This window comes from Drosophila mauritiana, chromosome 2R (genome assembly GCF_004382145.1).
Source record: "Drosophila mauritiana strain mau12 chromosome 2R, ASM438214v1, whole genome shotgun sequence".
Lineage (NCBI taxonomy): Eukaryota > Metazoa > Arthropoda > Insecta > Diptera > Drosophilidae > Drosophila > Drosophila mauritiana.
The window spans coordinates 16,552,718-16,565,422 of NC_046668.1; positions in this window are offsets into that span (position 1 = coordinate 16,552,718).

A 12,705-nucleotide genomic window follows, 5' to 3' on the forward strand; every position below is an offset into this window, starting at 1 on the left:
AGGCATATATTACCGATTGATCGGGCCACATAAATCTGACACTAGCGACACAATTAGCACGGCCTTTTCAGTCCCCCGTGACTCTGGCTGTGACTGCGACTGCGACTGCGACTGTGATCGTGGATGCAGCCACCCAAAAGTGACAGCCGCCACAGCAAAATGTACATAAATAGTTCGCATTGCTATTGGCCCAGCTGCGAGATAATGCGTAGAGTGCAGAAAGGCTATGGTCGCTTCGAGTCGCAGAGGAAATACTCTAATTTAAATAAATACTCTCAGTTAATATTTGAATACAAGGGATTTAATGATATCTTAATCAAAACCCAACAACTCAATGGGGAAAATTATATCTAAACCTTTACTTTTGAAGAAACCTTCATGAACAGAAGTATACCTATAAGGTGCAAGAAGTTAGTTTAAGCTCTGCTCGAATTGGGGATACCCTCTGTTAGAGCATCAAGCAACAGCCAAAAAGCGGTGGTCAGAAACGGATCTGTTCGCATGCCGTCGCCTGGGCCGTGGCCCCTGAAAATGTCTCATTTAAATAACTTGCATGCATTTAGTCATACTTTTGCCCCAGCCCGCTGCCATTTCCCCAACCCTCCCCTCTACCAGCCACAGCTACCGCTTCCCCCCTCCAGCGCACAGGCATGCGCCTCTGGGCAGCCAGCGAGGATGTGGGGAATCAAGCAGCGCATCGCGACGTCAACTTAAGTGGCCAACGGAGGTAGAACAACAATAACAACATCGAACACAGCGTGGCGTTCAGTGCTGCCAATTTGGTTATGGAGTTGGCCAAATTTAAAAAAAGGTTCTAAGTGTCTTTGAGTTGGGTCTTAAAATATGATATTTAAACATATTATTAACAAACTAAACCAATACTGCTTTAAATATGGAAATACCAGTTTTGAACCTTTAGAAGAAGCTCTACACATCATAAAAACCAAGTTTATATTATATTATATATGTTATATTAATGGAAGACTCTCTTCTTATAGCAACGAGTTTCGATCGTTGTCCTCAAATAGTTGGCATCACTATCAGCGATTTTTGAGCGCATCCTTGGCTCTTTGAGTGTCGAGTATGCAAATCTCGCTATCCATTGCCATTCCATGGTTGCCATTGCACCCTGCTCCTCATCGCGGAGCTTTTGTTCTTTTCATTTTTATTTACTAAACTTGCTGCTGCAGTCGCTGATCGATTTTGTTCACGTCACTTGCAGTCTGCTGTTGGTTTTGGCTGAACTTTCAATTGTTCTCGGATGGATAAAGTGGTACATGTGTAGGGCCAGACACCCCCGTGTATATGCACACATGTGTCTAGATATATGTATGCATATATATTTATAAAGTCTGAGCCTTGTTCAGTTGACAAATTCTCGTTGCGCCGATTCGTGTCTGCGTCGAGAGTTTTAATTAATTCAAATGCAATTCGAACTTCATGGCGAGTGATGTTGGGCTGATTGAAGCTGAAGGCCAGCACGTGAGTGTAGCCACTGTTACTTTTTACCCACCTCCCCACTTTTTTTCAGGCAGATGCACTGCGTCACTGGTGCACTAAAAGATAAGAGCTTATGATTTAATAAACAGAAATAAATTTAAACCAGTATTATCACTCCATTTACATTCAAATATGAAGATATCTATGTTAAAAGCAGTCTTCTTCACATAAAACCTTCTATTTTTTTAGACAAATGATATTATTTTAATTTACAAAAATTATAATTTCTCCCAGTGTACTCCACACAAGCAGGCAGACAAAGCTGCAGACGGACGTTCATTCAGTAAACGTAAACGTTTGTGATTTGTAACGATTGTGCAGTACATAAATCAGTCATGGATTTATTGCAAGAAATGAAATTCGCCGGCTGCTCCTCAACAGCTTCGTCTTGGCTCGTCTTCGCCATCCTCATCTTCGTCTGCAGTCTTCGCTCTGCGATCTCCAGTCTTCAGCGTCGAGTCTTCAGTGTGGTGGAGTCTTCAGTCGTCAGTCTCCCGATTGGTGAACGTTTGCAGCGGTCGTGAGTGGCGCTGCGTGTGGGTCGCATAAATTTCACGCTTTGCGCAGGCGCTGCCACAAATCGATGTTCTCTTTTGTTGTGCTCCCCTTTACCGCTCCCCCCCTCCCCCCTCTGTACCGCCACACCCCGCGGGCCAACGAGCACTTCTCGAGCGCGGTTTTATGAGTCACGGCGCGGTCTATGCTCGTGCTTTTATTAGTGGTGCCAATTTATTGGTGTCCAAAACCAACTCGTATATTTAAAACGCTAAAAATAGCATGGCAATAGATAGTAATAAAACCACAAGCATTAAAGTGGCCCCAGTATAATATGTTTATGTTCAACTAATTAAAAAAAAAAATACAATAAAACTACTATGCAAAGAAAAAAACTTGCATTTACTTTTGGCAGTTATTTATTTTAAGTTGATATTACTGTACAAATATGACTATACTTTAAGTTTGGTTATTGACATTTGGGCACATAAAAATGTTAAATAATACAATAATAATATAATATATGTAAGAGTGTACATCGACGTATATAAATAAAAAATATTACAGCAAATATTTAAAACTCTACTGATGTGCCACATATCCAAATGACTTATTTTATATCTTATGCAAATGGCCTGCGACTATAAAATTTGCATAATATCTTTTCCCATCTGCTGCAAATAAGCCAGTTAAGCAGCACTGCATTAGCTGGGATCCTGGCTGTTTACATACCCGTTGCAACCAGGAAATGGGGTGGACCATGGAGCCATGGCCATAGCCCAGGCTGGGCATGAACCGCTTGGCCGGCTGGGCCCTAACTGCTGCTGCCCTCCAGCGGGTGACCATTAGGACGTGGCTTACTCACGAGTCTCAGGTTTTTAGGAGCTGCTCCAGCCGACATCCCCCTTGGAGCGCTGGACACGCAATGCCGCTAATTGTCTACTAAATGCCAAACCAGACTGAAACGCTCAAATGCCGAGTACCCGATCCGGGGTCCAATCCAATCCAGCTGAAAACGAAACCGAATTCGAGGACAGTCCCAACGAATTTATGTGCACTTCGCATTTGCAATCATATCAGATTGCATGACAGTTCTCAATTACTTTTGGCCAAACAAAACGATTTCAATTGCGAAATCGACGGAAAACGAAATTTTGCTACGAGGGCCGCCATCAAAGAGATGTTAGCTGAGAAATTATGTAAATAGATTGAAATTTAACATTCCAGAAACTGGTATTTAACAATTCAAACTGATCAAAATAGGTACATGTACATATTTGTTCAATATTCTTCAATAGATATTTTTCCATTAATAGAATACAATAAGTAAGTCTAAGCCTGTCTTAAAATTACAGATTGTATCGAACATCACCTTAAGTGTGTTAAAAATAGAATATATTTTGAGTTTTGCCTAACTGATTTGCAAAAAGTTTAGCTTACAAGTTAAAGATATGTAAATTTAAGTTTGGTCAAAAGTCATTCTTAAGTTCTTCGCATCTCATTCGAAGGAAATAAATCAGTCGAGCTAATTTACATTCAAGGCTGATTCCCTGATTAATGGCTCCCTTTGTCCGTATGCATATGGCTCTGTTTAGCGATAAGTTCGGCATTCCAGCTTAAGCATTCAATTAAAAGACTATACTTTACCGATCTTTAAGGAGCTACGCCTCCGACAACCTGCCCGTTTCTGCTCCAGACTAATCCTTAAGCGGGTTCGATGCACTTTCGATTTCCCTTTTAATTCATTTTTTTTTTGGACTAACCATCTAACCGTTTGGCGGGCTCGGTACCGTTAGCTTTTGGCCCGAATCGAAAACTACAATGTATAATTTATGGCCTGCAGACTTGGCCTAATCCCTGGCCTAATCGTCTTTGCCCTGACTTCTCCCTGCCCACACGAACGATAGGGTCCACTCACCTCCACTCCTCTGGCCATCCGACATTTTACTTTCTTGGCCCGGCTTTTGGCGCTTTATTTTGCTTTCGTTTCACCTCGCTTTGTGTTTCGTTTCATTTTGTGCCTTCATAATTTATTATCGCCTCAAAAGCATCTCAATTATGGCTCCTGGCCAGACATGAAACCATCGAAGCGCGGGCTCGTATCAGTGGGGAATACTACGAGCTGGCTGCTATCTGCATTCGTTTTCTTAATCTGCCGGGGCAATTACAAAACTCTTACAAAACTCTTATTCAATTAAATTCGCATGATGCTGTCGCGAGTGGCGTGTAAATGCTACCCGCTGACCAAGTTCGAGATTTGGCAACAGTTTATCCGAGTAAAGAGCTGGCCAAGATAAAGACAATGCTGTCTACACAGTAACAAAGTAATTAGTAATTAATAAAATAGCATAAATAATTACAAATCAAATGTAAAAATTATCCAAAATAATTAGTAACTATTAGAGGAACACATGTGTCACGACTAAAAACTTCTAATTTTAGCTGGGCCTATTGATTTTTTTTTGCGTGTAGCGTTCCAAGGGGCGTAGGAGGCGTGGCCGGGAGCTTACACACAGAGGCGGCTTCAATTTCATCCTCGCAATCGTGATGTGCTTTTGATTGCCCCAAGCCGAGCAGCCATGATCGTTACCGCCCCCCAAAAAAGTAAAAAAGAAAAAATAGCTGCCATTGTTGTCAGCTCCTCTGGTGTTCTTGCCACCTCTTGAAGAAACCATGCTATTGGAACTGCACACTTTTACTTTCGGAATCTGCCATTGGGGCTTTACCCATCCCCAATATCAAGGCAACTACCGCCGGAACTATAAATTCGAGTGGTGCGTCATTAGTGTCCCTCCATCGGGATTATCGCAGACAAATTGTCGTCATGTCTGGCCAACGAGGGATGCATTTCAATTTATTTTGGTTTTCGGCTATCGCAGGTGGGCAATGAATGAGTGCCTTGTGGCAGGTGCCGCATATTTTGAATTGTTTTCCTTGGCCGCTGGCTGATTTATGCATTTTTCGCTTCAAAACTCAAAACTCGACAATTCATTAGTTGTCAGCGGGTTGAATGAGCAACAAGTGGGTATGCCTGATTGGATAGCTCTAGTGCTCGTTTGGCCACCTAGATACCTCTTATATAATTATAGAATAATCTATGAATGTGTGGGATTGAACTTATGAAATTTAAGTTGTGGTTATAGTTAGTAATGTTCTTCTACCTGTATTTATTCAAGGCATTTTGGTATAAAATACCTATTGCCTAGCATTCCCTTGGTAATCTTTAAGCGGTATCTCCAATAGGAACTACTCCTCAAGATGAAGACGAAACATTGCCCCCTTATGACATTAGATATTCCAAGCAGAGACGCTTTGCCTAGCCGGTGACATTTATTGTTGTTTTCCTGTTGGTGGCAACAAAGACATACCTCCGCATACATAACTCATTCGCGAGTGAAGGCGATGACAAACGGCTTCCATTTCCTCATTATCGATTGATATCTCGATACTCCCGACTGCCCAAATTCGCTGAGGGACAAGCTGGACTCGTACATGGACGATGGCGATTGAGGAGGCGGGGTTTGGGATGTACATATACAAGTATATCTGACAGAAGTATGCCAAAACTGCAAAATTCGTGTATTTCGTTTCATCGTCGGTAAACGGTCCAAAGAGAACGAGGATTTCGGTGACTGAAATGCGCTAATTACACGCACTCCGGCAATCGTTAATTGAAGTTGTCAAGCGGGGCATGCCACCAAATATGCGCCGCAATGCCAATGCCAAACGATCGGGCGATCAGATTCGCGGGAAATCAAAAGCGCATGGGGAAATGGGAACTGGGAACGGACGGACAAGCGGGCGATCTCTGGACATGGACACAATGTTGCAGCACCAATTATCCGCGAATTGAGCTAAAACCAACGAAAATGCTGCCGACCAGCGAATGGCGCCATTAATTATCGCAAAAAGGGATGCATTTCTTCATAATTAAGCGGGTGAATGACACACCGAAGGCAGCTGTATGTCCACTGGTCGGTAGTGCCCAGTGCTCCAAGTGCACCAAGTGCACCGAGTGCATCCAGTGCACACAGTGCTCCTCCATTAGTCGGAGTGATGCAGCGGCTAATAGAGAAACATTACTCATTCCCAGCTGGATATCGTCGAGTTCGCAGCGTGTCTGGTCGTAGTTCTGCGGTGGATCGAGGCGAGGTCCGAGCCCACAAATAGGGTACCAGGGGTAAACATGCAATTGAGAAATTTATTAAAAATCATTTTCATTAATTTGGTTATTTATGCCCAGGATCAAACATTCAATTAGGCTGATGTTATAAATCTCGTATTCATTTTTCACATGCTACAACCACGCATGGTTCCTATAAATCACCGGCAAGTGCACAGCGCACTGGCACTGCACAGATGTCGCGCACTGTACCCAGCAACCGACTGGCCTGCCTACGGCTCACGCACAGTTGCAGTTGCAACAAATTAAAGGCTACTTAGTATACCAACAACTATTTGGTATCCAAAAGTTACCCCTTTATATGTCTCGTTTTTTCTTTTTGCTATTTATTTATTTATTGATTTTCATTTTGTCTGGCTGGCGGAAAAGTCAAGCGAAAGGTTAAAAGTGAAATACCTCCCGCTGGCTTGTAACAATGTCAAAATGCTTTATGATTCGATTTTAAGTCTTGCAATTTTTTATTGGATTTGTGGTTTATTTTCATGGTTATTGTTTTTACTGTCATGTTGCTGGGCACGAAAAAACGAGAGTAGCAAGATGCACAAAAGACGATAAATGCAATAAAAAAGGTTAAATCAAAAACTGTTAGGTTTGCAAACGAGGCTTGAATGCTCTAATGAGTCTGTTAGTTTTCTTACTTACTTTATATTGGAAAACATTAAATATACATTTTATGGTTTATCTCTAAAGATACTTTACAATCATTACCTAATTGATAGATATATACGGGATATATTTTATATAAATTCATTATAATTAGTTAGCGAACCCTTGAAATATTAACCCAACTGCGGATAGTGCAGCATTTCTCAAGAAACCCACGTACTTGGCTCGGCATAGCCCCCAGAAAATAATCGAAGACAACATAAAATATATTGACAACGGCAGATCAGTTAACGAATGGCAAGCGGCAACAACGAAGCCAAACAAATTTGGGACATTTGTTGAACCTTCGAGCTGACCCGCTTGGGTAAAAGCCGCAGCCAGACCAGAAGGAGCCCAAATTAAATCAGAGCCCCAGCTGCAGGAAGCCGGCCAAAAAGCGGAAAGCTGACGCCCGACCATGGCTTATCTCCACTTGAATCGACTTCGGGTGGGCAGACCAGATCGCGGCGATCATGCGGGGGGTATGGTGGAATCCGGGGCGCAGGGCTGCTGCTCGCTCACATGGCTAGATCGGAAAATGAAGCCGGCTGCCTTGGCCGGGCCAACCTCATCATCAAAAGCTCAACCGAAGTGGGGCGTGGCGCAGCCTTGTCAGCACGATCAAGCCTCCAAATCGCTGCCTTGTGCAATAGGCTCTATATAAATGTTATTTTCCATGTAATAAATTGCATAGAAAACATAAATTTAATTTATAACGCCCCGCGCTGCCGCCGACGTCTTGGCAATTAAGACGTCACCTAATGGGCGCGAGCGAGAGCGACAGCACTGACAACATGGCGTTCGATAATCGCCGTCCCGCTCCACCTGCGAAACAATTAATGGCGCCCGAACAGGCCACTTTTCGCACTCTCACATTTGTCAACTGCGCGGCCAAAGAAGCCAAAGTTGCGCCCTTGGCCCTCTGGCTCTACATCAGGACATTCCACTGCGGAAGCAGTCCATGAATCGCAAAACTATATGTATAAGTAAGTAAGTTAATCATATGCATAAAATCCATAGAACAACACTTAGTTACAAGCTATTTAGTATATAATACAAGTTTATTGAAGTAGTTATAATCTGTAATGAAACACATTCGAAGTTACCAGTTATATATTCTGCTGCATAATTTCTCTCAGTGTCGTTTGCCTTGTTTTATTTGGTTAGCAGACCTTTCCTTCAAAACCATAGCGTTCTGCGCATGCGCGCACTCATATTCCTTGTACTGGTGTTTGTTTTCGTATATTTGCGCTTGGGCTCGTATTTGTATTTGTATTTGTATTTGTCCTCGAAGCAAACTGTGAATGCGCACGCTCCGCGTTGATTGATGGCATTCATTTGCCACTCGGACAGGGCTACATTAATATCAACAGCGGCCGCCCCAGCCCATCTTCAGACGCGACTTCGTCCTTCCCCGCCCACTGTGCAATCATCATCCCAAAGGGGCGTTACAGTTGTCCAAAGGGTGTGTGTGTGGGGGTGGGGTCGTGGTCGGGACTTGGGGCTCGGGGGCACGCATTTCAAGGCTTTGTGTGACTATGACTATTCGCTGGCCAGAGTGTTTGCATAGCTATCCACGATCCCAGATCAGGCGCATGTCCAACTTGAAATGATGAAGTAACCAATTGGTTGAGTTCCAGGAATTCAAGCATTGCTTTGTTATTACATTTGATTTGAACTTTTAATACAAATATAATATTTGTAAAATCAAACTCAAGAAAACTTTCCATATTACCCGCTGCCACATACTCGCCCATATGTGCACATCTCACTCGATCCACATCTTCCTGGCCTCCATCTTCATCTCCGTCTCCGGCGCAGGCCACAATCATTACTCACTCGTGCTAATCCCAGAGACTCCATTCCATTCCGCTGCGACCAAGAAAAATCACATGAGCGGCATTTAAAGATTTGGGGCGAGTGGCTCAGTTGGGGCAAATGGAAAAGCTGCAACTGCAACAGCAACGCCAGCAACTGCAACTTCAGAATTTGCAGCCACACAACGGCAACGGAACTGGCGATAAGCAGCTCGGGAAAACTGAGAAGCCGAGATGGCAATTGAGTTGTTCGCCAGCTGGGCCATCTGGCTTTGACTTTGGCTCAAAGGAGCAACTGAGGAACTGAGCAACTGCAACTGAAGTTGCAACCGCTGATGATGTTGCTGCTCCTTGCTGCTCCTAAGCATGTGCCGGCCGTAATGGCGATGCATTTATTAAAGGCTTTTGTGCGTGCGGGCTGTTCCCCCTGCCACCATCCAACTGGCCAACCTCCCTGGAAAGCTTCCCGCTGGTCGGGTACGCTCACTTGCTTAATCCATAAATGGAAATTAATGGTTGGCATAAGTGTGTGTGTAGATCCGCTGAGCCTCTCAACTTGGCTAATGGCGCTGGCTAACGGTACTGGCTGAGTGCCACTGCATTTGCATTTGGGCCTGCAAAAATATTAAGACATAAATGTCATCAACAATGATACCAAAAACAGGGGCGTAGGGGCAGGGTGCTTAGCTGGGGGCAAAGGCTGCGTGGGAGTATGAATTAATGGAATTCAAGTCATATAATAGTAATCATTATAATTTGTAAGGTATATATAAATCTAAAATAATAACCATATTTTTTGTCATAACACTTATTTAATGAGCCACAGTATTTAAAATATTCCATAACACAACTTAGAAATTTTTTTAAAATATAAGCCACATTTTTAGTTACACAAAGCAACCTATCCTACAACACCTAAACGCAAAAACATTCAGAGAAATGATATGGGATTGTGCTAACTTAGAAGCCCTATTTTGTGAATATATTGATTTTCGAATGGATGAAAATTAGTGAATGCTAAGCCATAAGTGGGGAAAACTGAATAATCAAATCAAAATGAGGCAAGCAGATAAACGCCCACTGGCCATAAGGAACCGAATGGGGATCCCTTTTCTTGGGTCATTTAGATGGCCGGTCCAAGGAGCGTATAAAAAATGATACCACAATTTATGGGCGACATCTAATGGCGTACAGATGCAACTTAGTTGGCGGATTTGCAGCATCTGCTGCATGCAACGCAATGCAACAGCAACTGCATCGGCAGCGAGTCTCATAAAACATAATCAAGTTCACATTCAGAGAGTCTCAGACGACCGACTGAAACCGGGCGACAATGGCAGACCACATCCTGCCTAGACGTTCCTACAATCCTACGCCCTCTCCCGGGAAATGTAGTCTGCGGACCTCCATCTCCGGCTCTATGCAAGATTAATTTCCAGCCATATTGTCATATTCTGGCCATTGCAGCTGCCGCAGCCGGCAGGGCATATAAGTTTTATAAGCGTTTTGACTCCATTAACTCTCCGCGTCAAGCTAATTTCCATAACTTCTGCGTGGCGTTGTGGTTCCAGCCCAATTTATCAAATTGGTAAGTGCGGCGAGGTGTGTATTAATTGTCAGCCATTTGGCATTTGGCAATCGATGAAGAAGGGCGGCTACGTGGGCGTAGGCGTGGCAGTGTCGCGTGGGAAGTGTTGAGTGCTCCATTTGGAATGCGATCTTAATGGAGGTCTAATTGAAAAACTCTCTCTGCGGATCATTCATTGGAGCCTCGGCCGTTGAATGAAGGTTAAGAGAATTGCTCATAAAAGCCATTGAGCCCGAACCGGTTCGCTCTGCTAACTAAATTGTTTTGAGGGCAATTTATGTAAATTTTCGTCTTGTTGTGTTGCCTTGTAACATTTCCATAAGTATTTCGTTTGTTTGCTCGAAAAACACTTTTCTTGGGGGCCCCTTAGCCAAGTTCGTTGCCTAAGTCTTTTGTTTGTCCGCCAGCGAGGAGACCACACACACTCACGACGCTTCGAAGGCATTGATTTCACTCACTTACCAGGGCCCCCTGAAAATGAAACAAGCCCGTTAACAATTTGCACAAAACATTTGCGGATCCAGGGAAATACACCCTGAAAAGGGTGTAGAAGGGGGAGGGGGTGGAGGAGGGGTGCCTGTTCGCATTCAATAAATAAAATGTCAAAACAATAATGAAATGAATTATGGCCGCGCATCAGACCGAAGTCGGAGAAGCTGCATCATGAGGCAGGGAGGCGGCGGCGGCGGCGTGGGCCTCCATTTTCAGTTGGACCCTGGTCTTTCGAGCACCGGGCAATTTCTGGACGCTCTTTTATTTATTGATTTCGTGCGTATGCACAATCAGAGGCTCGTTTGGCCCGGCCCTGCGGCATTCTGCACTCCGAGCTCGTAATGAAACAGAGTGGATTATCCGTGGCCTGCTAACGCCGGCGGAACGCAATCAAAACTTTCGCTGCCAATGCCAAAGTCAGAGCCAAAAAGCCAACTGAATCAACTGAACCAACTCAACCAACAGTCAGCAAACAACAACAAAAAAATGCAATTATTTCGATAAAAATGACCGTTTACTGTCGTTTTGTGGATATTGGGAGCCAATTTATGTGCCCCGCCACTCAGGTGGGAGGGAAGTTCAGGGCAGGCAAACATGGAGCATAATTTTCTGCAATATGTACGATTCGGCAGGGTCTTTCCTTTATTTTGGCCATTTAAACTGGGTCAAGGAAGCGATTCAATTCAGAAAATATGTATTGTTGGGTAAATGTTTGGATGTTTTGAAACAACCAAAGAGAAATCCAATGCAAGAAAGTATTTCTTTTTTACATCAATAAAATTATTGATGAAATTGTGGAACTAAATTTGTATTTTTGAAATTAACCCAAGTAGAGACTTGACTTGCTAACTAATTCTTTGTTGAGCTCGAGAGAAATTTGAGCGTGTGCCTTGTAATTTGCTTTGTTGTAAAAAAATTCCCGTTTTCGTTTGTTTTTTAGTTATAATAAAACTCATAGTTGTAATACATTGGTAATAAGGAGTCGACCAATTCACCTTATTGTTTGGCATTTGGAGTCAAACAGCTGTGGATCAACGGGGATTTCCTCTTTTATTGATAGTTATCGCATAATCAATGGATACAATAATCAAAGCCAAATTGATATTCTCGAAAGTTAACGATGGACAATAAAACACCCAGCTTCATAACTATGACCATAAAAAGTTGATTTGATTTTTGTGTCAATTTAAAGCCATATCCAAAACAACGGATTCGATAGTTATCGCTGACTCGTGTTTCGGACATCCATTTAACCGATTATTATGTGGATTTTAAGGATGATTTATGCGTTCCGATTTTTATGGTGCACTTAAGTGTTGGCCACTTAGCCATTTTGATCGTTTTTGTGGGCGAGGGGCGTTACCGCAGCGACAAATAAGGCATAGCATTTGAAACGCCCAAGAGCAAAGCGGTCTTTTTTTGGAAATGCGCTCATAATTTTAGTACATTTTGCATGTGGCCGAGCGACTCACATGTTTCCCGGCAAATTCCCCATTAAAAGTCCCAGCTACGAATCAGCCGAAAATAAAGTATGTATATCGCCTCTGACCACGCATGCATATATTAACGACGGCAAAGTATGGTATGGTATGGCATCGTATCGATACAAACTTACTGGTTTCTGTGGCCCTAGGGCTCCAGCAGCCCAAGCTGCAGCGTTCTGATCGTGTAACGCTTATTTGGATCAAGATAAAAATTATGTATGATCAGAAATCAGTTTGACAACAAAATGCTTTATGTGCGCAATTCTTAACGCTGCAATTTAACAAAACGGCACATTAAGCCACAGGGGCTGAGGGGTGCAATGTTGTTGGCTGGGTAACCCACTTTCCTCCGCCTTTCGACCGGTAACGTCCGCGGCATGCTAATAAGGGCGGCGCATACTTTTCACCCGGGCGAAAGTCAATAAAGTTGAACGGCTCATGCCGCCCCCACACCCCCCAACTGCCCCACCTCACCCCCGAAATCGTTCATCATAAGCGCTG